Source organism: Hyperoodon ampullatus (assembly GCF_949752795.1).
Source record: "Hyperoodon ampullatus genome assembly, chromosome: 2".
Lineage (NCBI taxonomy): Eukaryota > Metazoa > Chordata > Mammalia > Artiodactyla > Ziphiidae > Hyperoodon > Hyperoodon ampullatus.
In genome coordinates this window covers 95,721,471-95,736,251 of record NC_136915.1, presented here as the reverse complement: position 1 = coordinate 95,736,251, position 14,781 = coordinate 95,721,471, and the positions used below count along the sequence as shown (strand labels likewise).

The following is a 14,781-nucleotide window of genomic DNA, read 5'->3' as shown; positions in this document are numbered from 1 at the left end:
GCTTGCTATTCCTCTTTTTGGAATGTTCTTCCCCTAGGTCTTTACAAGGCTCACTCCTTCACATAACTTAACTCTTGCTCTGATATCCTGCCCTCAGAGAAGTCTTCCTTAGATTCCTCCTAAAGTGATTATCTTCTCATTCTCTTTCCCTTACCCTAATTATTTTTCTTCATGGTCTGTACCACTGCCTTAAATTATAAAATTGATTGTTTTGCTCATGTCAAGTTCAGTACCTGGCATATAATATGTACCCAGTAAGCATTTACCTCAAAGAGTCAATGTTTCCAAATCAATTTATTGGATGGTGTAGACCAAGGGGTCACTGCTCCACTGCCTTCAGTTGTCAGGCAGGTAAGCAGACCCTGGAGAAGACAACAAGGTATGGCAGAAGCTGCAACTACCTGAAAAGTTTAGGATCTTTAATAAGGTTAATAAGGTACTTAATAAGGTACTTAAATTAATAAAGGTACTTAAATTAAAAGTAATTAATTAATAAGGTACTTAAATTAAAAAAAGTAATCAAAACACTGTGTTAACCATATAAAATATATTTGAGGACCACATTGGGCCTGGCCTTTTCAGATTTACATAATGTATGCATTTATAGATAGCAATGATCACCTAAAGGTAGTTGGTTTTGGAGAAAAATATTGTTTCCAATAAATATTCATTCCCACTTCTCTCCCTCCCTTTCTTTCATCTTCTCTTCCTTAGCATTTTTTCTTAAGACCTGAAGGTGAATTAGCACAGTGTATGTATTCAGTTCTTGACTCTTCAGCAACCTAATGATATGGGCAGCGACTGTAAATGAAAACATCTCTAGGTTTTCTAGTCACAGAAACAGGAAGCTTCAACTCATGAACATACACAAGTTATGGAAATGGGAAGGGTGGGGGCTTGCCAAAGACAGAAAATAGAAAATGCCACCCCTAACTTCTGGTACCTACTCTCAAGCCTGCAGAGAGTGTAATTCCCAGAGGAAGGATCTCCTTATGAATAAGGCTAATGAGGCTATGAAGCTTTTATATGATGACTGGACCTGTCCACTTTGTATCCATGGTCTCTTCCTGGGAAGCTAAGATTGATCTTTGGTGGTTCTTTGATTCTCTGATGCCCTAACTGGTCTGTGGTAGGGTTCAGATTGAGTCAATCAATCTTATCATCTGCTATTCATATGTCTCTGCAATCAATGTCCATGCCACCTTGCTTCAGGCTGTGATTCACAATCATAAACTGTGGTTTTATACCTATCAACTTCAGTTATGAGAAAAATTGAACAGTCAGGATGTAATTACATTGTCATGAGTGACTAAAAGACAAACACGGAGGCTCACAGCAGTGACCGCAGAAGTCAGGCATATGCCAAATTTCTATTACTCCACCAGCACTGAGGCTGTTCTGTGTTTTTAGTTGCTTTGTTTAGGCTTCTACCAAATTGGAATAGCATTTTGTGATAGAAATGTCAGCATTTTCAAAAGTACTTTATGATTTTTTGCAAGACGATGATCGGCCTTGTAGGAGTTTGCCATCATTTGGTTAAATGACGGGGGGGGGGGGGCTGTCAAGCCTAGAATTAACAGGGAAAACCAAGCAAAAACTAATCTGTAAATTCAAGGCACGAACCTTGATCCTTTAATCACAGCTAAACTCTTTTACTTCTGGGGCACCAACGCTGTCCTCACAGCAGGGTGTGATGGCAAGTTTATAATGTCTAAAGGGTAGAAATATGCTCAAGTTTCAGTTCAAATTATGTGTTTTCAAGCAACATCAGCTTGTGAATATTGTTAAACTCTCTGCCTTTTTTTCCTGGAAAGATTTGATTGTCATCTTAAGATGTTCTTTAGGATTCACTACTTTCAAAGCAGATTCTAATTTAGACTTTTTTTGTAGGAAATTACTTTGGAAAAAGAAGACCAAATTTTCAGTGGGCTAGGTCAACACTATGCATGCAGCAGATGAACTGGAGATGAAGAAAAATCTTGCTGTTGACAGACTCATCCAGAACAAAAGAACAGAAAGCCTCCACTCATGACCAAACCTATGTGCAAGTGGCCACTGGTTGTTGATAAAGTCTAGCTTCCTCAAATAGGGAATCACTGATGTCAAGATAAACAAATTACATACTATGTCTTCACATCCATCTACTTTCCAATGCTCAGCTCTTGAGTATCAGCTTTACCAAGAAGGCTTGATGAACTAAACTTTAAAAATAACTCAAATTGAGGTGTTGTCTTAGTCAAGAGAGTAATATTTTCTCCTAATTACTTTTTTCCCTCACAAAGATGAAAACTCCATTCATTTGATATTTACTTTCAGATTTTGCATATTGTTGTATCTAAAATATCTCTTCACTGCATTCTTAGGACCTGAAAACATTTTCTCACAGTGTTTAAAATGGAGTTCACAATAATAGTTCATTTTAAATTCAATATATTTCAAAATCTTAATCATATATTTGAATGAAAAAATCCATTATTTAAGAGCAGTCAGAAATTTAAAAGAAGTAATTTGACACACAGTAGAGTAAAATATAATGCTATTAACTCTACTGTAGAGTTTCTAAATGTTCCTTAGATATAACAAAGTGCAACTTCAGTATTCTATCCAACTAAATGACTTCATCTGTATTTCAAATGTTTCCAATCAATATTTTCCTTCATTTTGTACCAACTCACCATTATAACCACATATAATTGAAAAGCTAAGGACGAGAAAGCCTATTATAAAATATATTTTTTGTTGTCACTGTGAACAACAAATTGTTAAATACCACTGACAAAAACATTAATTTATATTTTAAAATATAAATGTATTTTAAAAATACACCTTTTCCCAGTTTCTTTTCTTCTCTCTTAGCTTTTAAAGCTAGCCCATCCTCTTTCTTAAAACATTAACTTTGTGATCCAGAATTTCTGGTCATTTCTCAATGATTTCTATCAGATCAGCCAAGTAAAAGATGAAATTAATTCAAGTTTTTTTTTTTTTTTTTTTTTTTTTTTTGCGGTACGCGGGCCTCTCACCATTGTGGCCTCTCCCGCTTGGAGCACAGGCTCCGGATGCGCAGGCTCAGCGGCCACGGCTCACGGGCCCAGCTGCTCCGCGGCATGTGGGATCTTCCCAGACCAGGGCACGAACCCGTGTCCCCTGCATCGGCAGGCGGACTCCCAACCACTGCGCCACCAGGGAAGCCCTAATTCAAGTTTTTAAGGAACTATGAAATGTCTATGAAAGAAATGAAACAGTTAAAATTAAAGCCTGTCTAAGCTTATATACCTGTGTGGAGATTCTGGGGCCCAACACTTAACAAACAGATATTAAGGTATTTAGAAAAGATGTTATAATCATGAGTCATCTTTTAGCCTCTCTTTCCTTTCCTGTGCTCAGTGCACATCTGCTCATCTCCTCTGGTCCACCTAGCACTCATATATTGTAGGCCGGTGCTCTGTAAACTGGGAAAGGAGTCCACGCTCACAGTTGTCAAGTTCAATTCTGATTAAATGGGGCCTGCCAGAGAAGATATTTACAAATCATAATTGTTGATTTGGGAAGTGTTGTTTAAGAATTGCTGGTATTTGTTTGATTAGGAATTGCTGGCTCAGATGGAGAGAGGCTAAGTGAAATTCCCCCCAGGATGATCAGCAGCCTTTTCTACCTTTTCCCAAAGGATGCAATACATATCTTCTAATGACTTGACTCCCTTTAGAAAATAGGCCAACTCTTCCTTGGGTGGTTTCTCAACACTCATTAATTCACTCAATAAATATTTGTTGAGGATATACTCCCTATCAGGTATATTCCAGATCGATGTTTCTCAATCCTGGCTGCTCATTTAAATTTCCTAAAAAGCTTTCTAAAAATGTGTATGTCAGGCCTCACATCAAATGCATAAGCACTGGGTATGATCCTAAGTATAACCAGAACAGGGAAACACTTTCTGGGCACTGAGGTTACAAAGCTGAGCAGAACAGACTAGATCCCTAGTCTCATGGTACTCATATTTTAATGAAGGAAACCACCCAAAATATTTATAAAGACATGTTTCTGCCTTTATGGCAGTCTAGAACACACTAAAACCGTCTTTCAAAACAAGATCTAAAGATACTTGATAAACACTTTTGAGACTGCAAAAGAGTGTAAAAAATCCACTGAAGTCAGGAATAAATCATAAATCCAGGGAAGCAGGTGAATATTGAAGCCAGTGGATTATTAGAAATCTATGGTCTAGGTGGTAGTGGTGAAGTTAGATTGGCACTGGAACAAGACCTTGAGCCCAGCAGATCAAAGACTGGCCTAATGAAATATGGAATCCAGGAAGTGTTAGTCTTGTGGGAAAAGGTAAATGAATGTGTGTGCATATACGTATATATATATTCATACGCACATCTACACTTCCTAAAAATGCTCCAGAGACAGTTGGTAAGGAAAGTTACTTTTCTTGGCTTGGCTCTAAGTAGTGGTTAAAGCCAATAAATATCTGATTATTTGTGGTCAGTGCCCAGTCCTAAGGGGCTCTGGGGTTTGAATATACCTTATTTACATGGTCCTTAAAACTGTAAGCTTTGAATTATAAATTTAAATAGACTTGGGTCTATGTTTCATCTAAGTGCCTGAAAGAAGAAAATATAAATCCATTTTATTATTTAAAGAATTACTATAGAACACTATCAATTATAAGCTTTGAATTAAAAAGAAATCGCAAAGCTTACAGGAAACAAACTACCATATGTGGGAGTCAGTGGAAAAAGTAAAAAGAACCAGACCCACAAAGACTTCAGAAATTGGAATAATCATAAGACACTGATGGAAGAAATTGAAGAAGACACAACTAAATGGAAAGGTATTCCATGCTTATGAACTGGAAGAATCAATATTGTTAAAATGTCCATACTATCCAAAGCCATCTACAGATTCAATGCAATCTATATCAAAATTCTAATGGCATTTTTCACAGAAAGAGAATAAACAATCCTAAAATTTGTATGGGGCCACAAACGACCCTAAATAGCCAAAGCAATCTTGAGAAAAAAGACAAAGCTGGAGGCATTATGCTTCCTAATTTCAAACTATATTACAAAGCTACCGTAATCAAAACAAGATGGTATTGACATAAAAACAGACACATAGATCAATGGAACAGAATAAAGGGAACAGAAATAAACCCACACACATATGGCCAATTAATATACAACAAAGGAGCGAAGAATTTACAATGGGGAAAGGACAGTCTTTCCAATAAATGATGTTGGGAAAACTAGACAACCATATGCAAACTTACACCATATACAAAAACTAACTCAAAGTGGATTACTCACCTGAAATCATAATACTCCCAGAAGAAAACATAGGCAGTAATCTCCTTGACATTTGTCTTGACAATGATTTTTGGATTTGACACCAAAAACAAAGATAACAAAAGCAAATATTAAAAAATGGGACTACATCAAAGTAAAAACCTTCTGCCTAGCAAAGGAAACCATTAACAAAACAAAAAGGCAACCTACTGAATGGGGGAAAATATTTGCAAATCATTTATCTGATAAAGGGTTATTATCAAAAATATATAAAGAATACATACAACTAAATAGAAAAAAACCAAACAATCCATTAACAAATGGGCAGAGGATCTGAATAGGCATTTTTCCAAAGAAAACGTACAGATGGCCAATTGATATGTGAAAAGATGCTCAACATCACTAATCATCAGGGAAATGCAAGTCAAAACCATAATGAGATATCACCTCATACCTGTTACAATTGCTATTATCAAAAAGACAAGAAATAGAGCCTGAACAAAGATGGCAGAGTAGAAGTATGTGCTCTCACTCCCTCTTGTGAGAACACCAGAGTCACAACTAGCTGCTGGACAATCATCAACAGGAAGACACTGGAACTCACCAAAAAAGATACCCCACATCCAAAGACAAAGGAGAAGCCACAATGAGATGGTAGGAGGAGTGCAATCACAGTAAAATCAAATCCCATAACTGCTGGGTGGGTGACTCACAGACTGGAGAACACTTATACCCCAGAAGTCAACCCACTGGAGTGAAGGCTCTGAGCCCCATGTCAGGCTTCCCAACCTGGGGGTCTGGCAACAGGAGGAGGAATTCCTAGAAAATCAAACTTTGAAGGCTAGTGGGATTTGATTGCAGGACTTCAAAAGGACTGGGGGAAACAGAAACTCCACACTTGGAGGGCACATACAAAGTAGTGTGTGCATCGGGACCCAGGGGAAGGAGCAGTGACCCCTGGGCAAACTGAACCAGACCTGCCTGCTAGTGTTGGAGGGTCTCCTGCGGGGGGGTGGTGGTGGTGGCTGTGGGTCACTGTGGGGACAAGGACACTGGCAGCAGAAGTTCTGGGAAGTACTCCTTGGCGTGAGCCCTCCCAGAGTTTGCCATTAGCCCCACCAAAGAGCCCAGGTAGGCTCCAGTGTTGGGTTGCCTGAGGCCAAACGAACAAAAGGGGGGAAACCCAGCCCCACCCATCACCAGTCAAGTGGATTAAAGTTTTACTGAGCTCTGCCCTACAGAGCAACAGCCAGGTCTACCCACCACCAGTCCCTCCCATCAGAAAACTTGCACAAGCCTCTTAGATAGCCTCATCCACCAGTGGGCAGACAGCAGAAGCAAGAAGAACTACAGTCCTGCACCCTGTGGAACAAAAACCAAATTCACAGAAAGATAGATAAGATGAAAAGGCAGAGGGCTATGTACCAGATGAAGGAACAAGATAAAACCCCAGGAAAACAATTAAGTGAAGTGGAGATAGGCAACCTTCCAGAAAAAGAATTCAGAATAATGATAGTGAAGATGATCCAGGACCTCAGAAAAAGAATGGAGGCAAAGAATGAGAAGATGAAAGAAATGTTTAACAAAGACCTAGAAGAATTAAAGAACAAACAAACAGAGATGAACGATACAATAACTGAAATGAAAAGTACACTAGAAGGAATCAATAGCAGAATAACTGAGGCAGAAGGACGGATAAGTGACCTGGAAAAAAGAATGGTGGAATTCACTGCTGTGGAACAGAATAAAGAAAAGGAATAAAAAGAAATGAAGACAGACTAAGGGACCTCTGGGACATCATAAAAGGCAACAACATTGGCATTATAGGGGTCCCAGAAGGAGAAGAGAGAGAGAAAGGACCCAAGAAAATATTTGAAAAAATTATTGTCGAACTTCCCTAACATAGGAAAAGAAATAGCTACCCAAGTCCAGGAAGCACAGAGAGTCCCATACAGGATAAACTCAAGGAGAAACACGCTCAGACACACAGTAACCAAATTGGCAAAAATTAAAGACAAAGAAAATTATTGAAAGCAGCAAGGGAAAGACGACAAATAACATACAAGGGAACTCCCATAAGGTTAACAGCTGATTTCCCAGCAGAAATTCTACAAGCCAGAAGGGAGTGGCATGACATATTTAAAGTGTGGAAAGGGAAGAACCTACAATGAAGATTACTCTACCCAGAAAGGATCTCATTTAGATTCGATGGAGAAATCAAAAGATTACAGACAAGCAAAAGCTTAGAGAATTCAGCACCACCAAACCAGCTCTACAACAAATGCTAAAGGAACTTCTCTAAGTGGGAAACAGAAGAGAAGAAAAGAACCTACAAAAACCCAAAAGAATTAAGAAAATGGTTATAGGAACATACATATCGATAATTACCTTAAACGTGAATGGATTAAATGCACCAACCAAAAGACATATGTTTGCTGAATGGATACAGAAACAAGAACCATATATATGCTGTCTACAAGAGACCCACTTCAGACTTAGGGACACATACAGACTAAAAGTCAGGGGATGGAAAAAGATATTCCATGCAAATGGAAATCAAAAGAAAGCTGGAGTAGCAATAGCAATACTCATACCAGATAAAATAGACTTTAAAATAAAGAATGTTACAAGAGACAAAGAAGGACACTACATAATGATCAAGAGATCAATCCAAGAAGAAGATATAACAATTATAAATACATATGCACCCAACATAGGAGCACCTCAATACATAAGGCAACTGCTAACAGCTATAAAACAGGAAATCAACAGTAACATAATAATAGTTGGGGACTTTAACACCTCACTTACACCAATGGACAGATCATCCAAACAGAAAATAGATAAGGAAACAGAAGCTTTAAATGACACAATAGACCAGATAGATTTAATTGATATTTATAGGACATTCCTTCCAAAAACAGCAGATTACACTTTCTTCTCAAGTGTGCACGGAACATTCTCCAGGATAGATCACATCTTGGGTCACAAATCAAGCTTCAGTAAATTTAAGAAAATTGAAATCATATCAAGCATCTTTTCTGACCACAATGCTATGAGATTAGAAATGAATAACAGGGAAAAAAATGTAAAAAGCACAAACACATGGAGGCTAAACAATACATTACTAAATAATCAAGAGATCACTGAAGAAATCAAAGAGGAAATCAAAAAATATCTAGAGACAAATGACAATGAAAACACGATGATCCAAAACCTATGGGATGCAGCAAAAGCAGTTCTAAGAGGGAAGTTTATAGCTATACAAGCCTACTTCAAGAAACAAGAAAAATCTCAAATAAACAATCTAACCTTACACCTAAAGGAACTAGAAAAGAAGAACAAACAAAACCCAAAGTTAGTAGAAGGAAAGAAATCATAAAGATCAGAGCAGAAATAAATGAAATAGAAATAAAGAGAACAATAGCAAAGATTAATAAAACTAAAAGCTGGTTCTTTGAGAAGATAAACAAAATTGATAAACCATCAGCCAGACTCATCAAGAAAAAGAGGGAGAGGACTCAAATCAATAAAATTAGAAATGAAAAAGAAGTTACAACAGACACCACAGAAATACAAAGCATCCTAAGAGATTACTGCGAGCAACTCTATGCCAATAAAGTAAACAACCTGGAAGAAATGGACAAATTCTTAGAAAGCTATAACCTTCCAAACCTGAATCAGGAAGAAACAGAAAATATGAACAGACCAATCACAAGTAATGAAATTGAAACTGTGATTAAAAATCTTCCAACAAACAAAAGTCGAGGACCAGATGGCTTCATGGGTGAATTCTTTCAAACATTTAGAGAAGAGCTAACACCCATCCTTCTCAAACTCCTGCAAAAAATTGCAGAGGAAGGAACACTCCCAAAATCATTCTTTGAGGCCACCATCATCCTGATAGCAAAACCAGACAAAGATACTACCAAAAAAGAAAATTACAGACCAATATCACTGAAGAATAAAATCCTCAGCAAAATAACAGCAAACAGAATCCAACAACACATTAAAAGGATCATACGCCATGATCAAGTGGGATTTATCTCATGGTTGCAAGGATTCTTTAATATATGCAAATCAATCAATGTGATACACCATATTAACAAATTGAAGGATAAAAACCATATGATCATCTCAATAGATGCAGAAAAAGCTTTTGACAAAACTCAACACCTATTTATCATAAAAACTCTCCAGTAAGTGGGCATAGAGGGAACCTACCTCAAAATAATAAAGGCCATATATGACAAACTCACAGCAAACATCATCCTCAATGGTGAAAATCTGAAAGCATTTCCTCTAAGATCAGGAACAAGACAAGGATGTCCACTCTCACCACTATTATTCAGCATAGTTTTGGAAGTCCTAGCCACGGAAATCAGGGAAGAAAAAGAAATAAAAGGGATACAAATTGGAAAAGATGAAGTAAAACTGTCACTGTTTGCAGGTGACATGATACTATACATAGAGAATCCTATAGATGCCACCAGAAAACTACTAGAGCTAATCAATGAATTTGGTAAAGTTGCAGGATACAAAATTAATGCACAGAAATCTCTTGCATTCCTATACACTAATGATGAGAAATCTGAAAGAGAAATTAAGGAAACACTCCCATTTACCATTGCAACAAAAAGAATAAAATACCTAGGAATAAACCTACCTTGGGAGACAAAAGACCTGTTTGCAGAAAACTATAAGACACCGATGAAAGAAATTAAAGATGATACCAACAGATGGAGAGATATACCATGTTCTTGGATTGGAAGAATCAACATTGTGAAAATAACTATACTACCTAAAGCAATCTACAGATTCAATGCAATCCCTATCAAATTATCAATGGCAGTTTTTACAGAACTAGAACAAAAAAATCTTAAAATTTATATGGAGACACAAAAGACCCCAAATAGCCAAAGCAGTCTTGAGGGGAAAAAAAACAGAGATGGAGGAATCAGACTGCCTGACTTCAGAGTATAGTACAAAGCTACAGTAATCAAGACAATACGGTACTGGCACAAAAACAGAAACACAGATTGATGGAACAAGATAGAAAGCCCAGAGATAAATCCACACACCTATGGCCAGCTAATCTGTGACAAAGGAGGCAAGGATATACAATGGAGAAAAGACAGTATCTTCAATAAGAGGTGCTGGGAAAACTGGACAGCTACATGTAAAAGAATGAAATTAGAACACTCCCTAACACCATACACAAAAATAAACTCAAAATGGATTCGAGACCTAAATGTAAGACCGGACACTGTAAAACTCTTAGAGGAAAACATAGGTAGAACACTCTTTGACATAAATCACAGCAAGATCTTTTTTGACCCACCTCCTCAAGTAATGGAAATAAAAACAAAAATAAACAAATGGGACTTAATGAAACTTCATATCTTTTGCACAGCAAAGGAAACCATAAACAAGATGAAAAGACAACCCTCAGAATGGGAGAAAATATTTGCAAAAGAATCAATGGACAAAGGATTAATCTCCAAAATATATAAACAGCTCATGAAGCTCAATATTAAAGAAACAAACTACTGAATCCCAAAATGGGCAGAAGACCTAAATAGACATTTCTCCAAAGAAGACATGCATATGGCCAAGAGGCACATGAAAAGCTGCTCAACATCACTAATTATTAGAGAAATGCCAATCAAAACTACAATGAGGTATCACCTGACACCAGTTACAATGGGCATCATCAGAAAATCTACAAACAACAAATGCTGGAGAGGATGTGGAGAAAAGGGAACCCTCTTTCACTGTTGGTGGGAATGTGAATTGATACAGCCACTGTGGAGAACAGTATGGAGGTTCCTTAAAAAACTAAAAATAGAATTACCATATGACCCAGCAATCCCACTACTGGGCATATACACAGAGAAAACCATAATTCAAAAAGACACATGCACCCCAATATTCATTGCAGCACTATTTACAATATCCAGGTCATGGAAGCAACCTAAATGCCCACTGACAGACGAATGGATAAAGAAGATGTGGTATATATATACAATGGAATATTACTCAGCTATGAAAAGGAATGAAATTGGGTCATTTGTTGAGATGTGGATGGATGTAGAGACTGTCATACAGAGTGAAGTAAGTCAGAAAGAGAAAAACAAATATTGTATATTAATGTATATATATGAAACCTAGAAAACTGTTACAGATGAACCGGTTTGCAGGGCAGAAATTGAGACACAGATGTAGAGAACAAGCGTATGGACACCAAGGGGGGAAAGTGGTGGGCAGGTGGGGATGGTGGTGTGATGAATTGGGAGATTGGGATTGACATGTATACATTGATGTGTGTAAAATTGATGACTAATAAGAACCTGCTGTATTAAAAAATAAATTACATAAAATTCAAAATTAAAAAAAAAAAGACAAGAAATAACAAGTTTTGGTGAGGATGTGGAGAAAAGGGAACCCTGGTGCACTCTTCGTAGAAATGTAAATTTGTGCAGCCACTATGGAAAACAGTATTGAGGTTCCTCAAAAAGTTAAAAGTAAAGCCACCATATTATCCAGTAATCCCACTACTGGGTATCTGAGAAAAATGACAACACTAAGTTGAAAAGACATATGCATTCCCATGTTCATTGCAGCTTTATTTACAATAGCAAAGATATGGAAACAACCTAAATGTCCATTGATGAATGATTGGATGTAGAAATTACACACACACACACACACACACACACACACAGGAATATTATTCAGTCATGAAAAAAAATCTTGCCATTTACAACAACATGAATGGACACGGAGGGCATTATCCCAAGTGAAATAAATCAGAGAAAGATAAATACTGTAAGATCTCACTTACGTGTGGAATCTAAAAAAAACCCCAAACCAAGCTCAGATAGACACAGAGAACAGACTGGTGATTTCTAGAGTCAGGGAGTTGGGGATGGGTGAAATGGGTGAAGGCAGTCAAAAGGTAGAAACTTCCAGTTATAAAATAAATGTCATGGAGATGTAATGTAAAGCGTAACCACTATAGTTAATAATACCGTACTGCATATTTGAAAGTTGTTAAGAGAGTAGATATTAAAAGCCCCCATCACAAGAAAAATAGATTCTGCAACTAAATATACTGATGAACATTTACTTGACTAATTGTGGTGATCATTTTGCAATACATATAAATACCAAACCACTGTGTTGCACCCCTGAAACTAATGTAAGGTTGTATGTCAATTATACCTCAATAAAAACAAACAAATAAATAAATATTTTTAAAAAATCAAATAAAGAAAAGGAAAGAAATTGAAATTTGACTCTGAGTCAAGTTCCAGCAGTCATCTTTTGAAGGATCAGTGCAGGGTCAGTATACCCCTAATGAAAGGAAACTTTTTTTTTCCAGGATAGGAAAGAGATGATGGCAGGGATGGGGGAGAGTAAGATGGAATTACTGTTTTATGAATTCCTACTACACGTGGGTTCTTTACAAATGCAAATACAAGATAAGAAAGTCCTGGCTGTTAAGGGGGCAAGACTGAAGACACAGTTAAGCAATTTTGAAGGAATGTGTTAAATAAAGATTGCCTTGCAATAACTTCCAAATGCTATTCTGGTCCCCTAAGCCTGATCAAAGCTTCTTTTTAAACAAGGCACTGAACATTTTATCTTGGATATAAATTTTTTACTTGTTTTGACGTCCCTGAAGATTTTTTTTTAAACTTGCCAAAAAATCTAAATATATAACAGATTTGTGAGTGCACCTTGAGAGAAGTATATTCTGCATCCAGAACAGCCATCCCAGCCTATGTAGTCAAGCTGTCATCAAGGAAGGGGCCACAAGTAATGTCTGTTCTGTTGTCTGGAACACACTTTCAGGGTAAACTCTCACCAGGCCTCTGGGTTGCTCTCAAATGAGTGGTCTTTTTCTCCCGCCTGCAAAGCCCAAGGGTGCTAAAATGGCTGACTTAAGTTCCCTCTTGCCCCTGGCCAGCCAACAATACTAAATTCATACTCGAAGCCAAAGAAATGCAGTTTCCTCATAGAGCCCGTGTCCAGGGAGCAATCTTCTCCCAGAGTTGTATTACTGATGGAGAAAACCTTCAGCCACTTCAGGTTGGAAGTAGTTCAGTATTTCTTAGTCTTATACATTTCTTTTTTTTTTTTTTTTGCGGTACGCGGGCCTCTCACTGCCGTGGCCTCTCCCATTGCGGAGCACAGGCTCCGGACGCTCAGGCTCAGCGGCCATGGCTCACGGGCCCAGCCTCTCCGCTGCATGTGGGATCTTCCCTGACCGGGGCACGAACCCGTGTCCCGTGCATCGGCAGGCAGACTCTCAACCACTGCGCCACCAGGGAAGCCCCATTTCTTCTTTTTGAGAGTTATGGAAATTACGATGCCTGGGCAAGTCAGACTGCAACACACTAGCCACAGCGGCAGGAAGACAGGGAGACCCCAGCCCAAATCCAGGCTTCTCTGCTGTGCCTTTTTGTTTGTTGCTTGTTGGTACAACTGGGCTTTTTCTGATATCTTGGGGCTTGAGCATCACGCGAAACCCCTTCTCAGAAAACAGATGAACAAACTACACAATCTATGCCAGGTGAACTAATGAACATTCTCAATTCTGAGAAGACTGTACCCTCAATCTGGAAATGAGAAGAGGGTATGGCTCACCATGCCAGATACATGATCTAGGAATGAAAAGCTTTCAGTTCAGACAGTTTTTAAAAGAGAAAGAAAGAATAGCACAAACCTAAGGCAGGCAGCACACTTTTCATTTGGGGATTGGGTGGGGGAAGAATCTCTAAGGTACTTAAAAGGCTGCATTCTGACTATTGGAGATGAGCACAGTTATCAGTCTGTCGGTGGGTTTTCTAGAACAGTAGTTCTGGGCTGAGGGGTTGCCATCATGAATAATATAAAATGCCATCTGACATTCCCATCGCAGAAAAATGCCATTTCAAAGAAGGCCAGAGTAAATACAGCTTCCCTTTGCTGCTGTATTTGTGACTCTATGCCATGGCAACTCACACCAGTCCAGTGACCTGCTGAGCACGCTGCCCTCCAGCGTCATCTACAGCACTTGGAAATGCACCTTCTGGGCTTTTGGGGTTCACACAAGGAACAATAAGTCTTGATTATTCCAAACATCATGTAACAAGAAGCAGTTCCTGCTTATAACCTGTTTTAAAATGTTAGTTTCCTTTATTTTGATAAATAATTCTGGCATCAAACATTGTGGAGATAAAATACCAGGTACTACCCAGATCTTCCATACAGCTTTTGAACACTGGATTTTAATTTCCAGATAAATAAATGAGACAAACTCAAACATTTGGAAATATTTTCATGATCAGATCTACAATAAAATGCAGTCCCTATTCTCTCTTCGAATTATTGAATCTTATCCTTCTTAGAAAGACAAAAATATTAGAAGTGACATTTTGGAACGGATATCAGTATTTGAATGGTATGAGACTGTTTTTCCTGACAGTAAAATAAAATATATTGT

The 14,781-nt window shown here is 37.9% G+C and overlaps 1 protein-coding gene across 2 annotated transcripts in view; it reads right to left on the bottom strand.

Moving 5' to 3' along the window:
- Window positions 1-14,781, bottom strand: part of NTNG1 (netrin G1) — a gene marked incomplete at both ends in the record, with an annotated part of 332,626 nt that overhangs the window by 125,232 nt on the left and 192,613 nt on the right. The gene's annotated exons all lie outside the window — the stretch shown is intronic.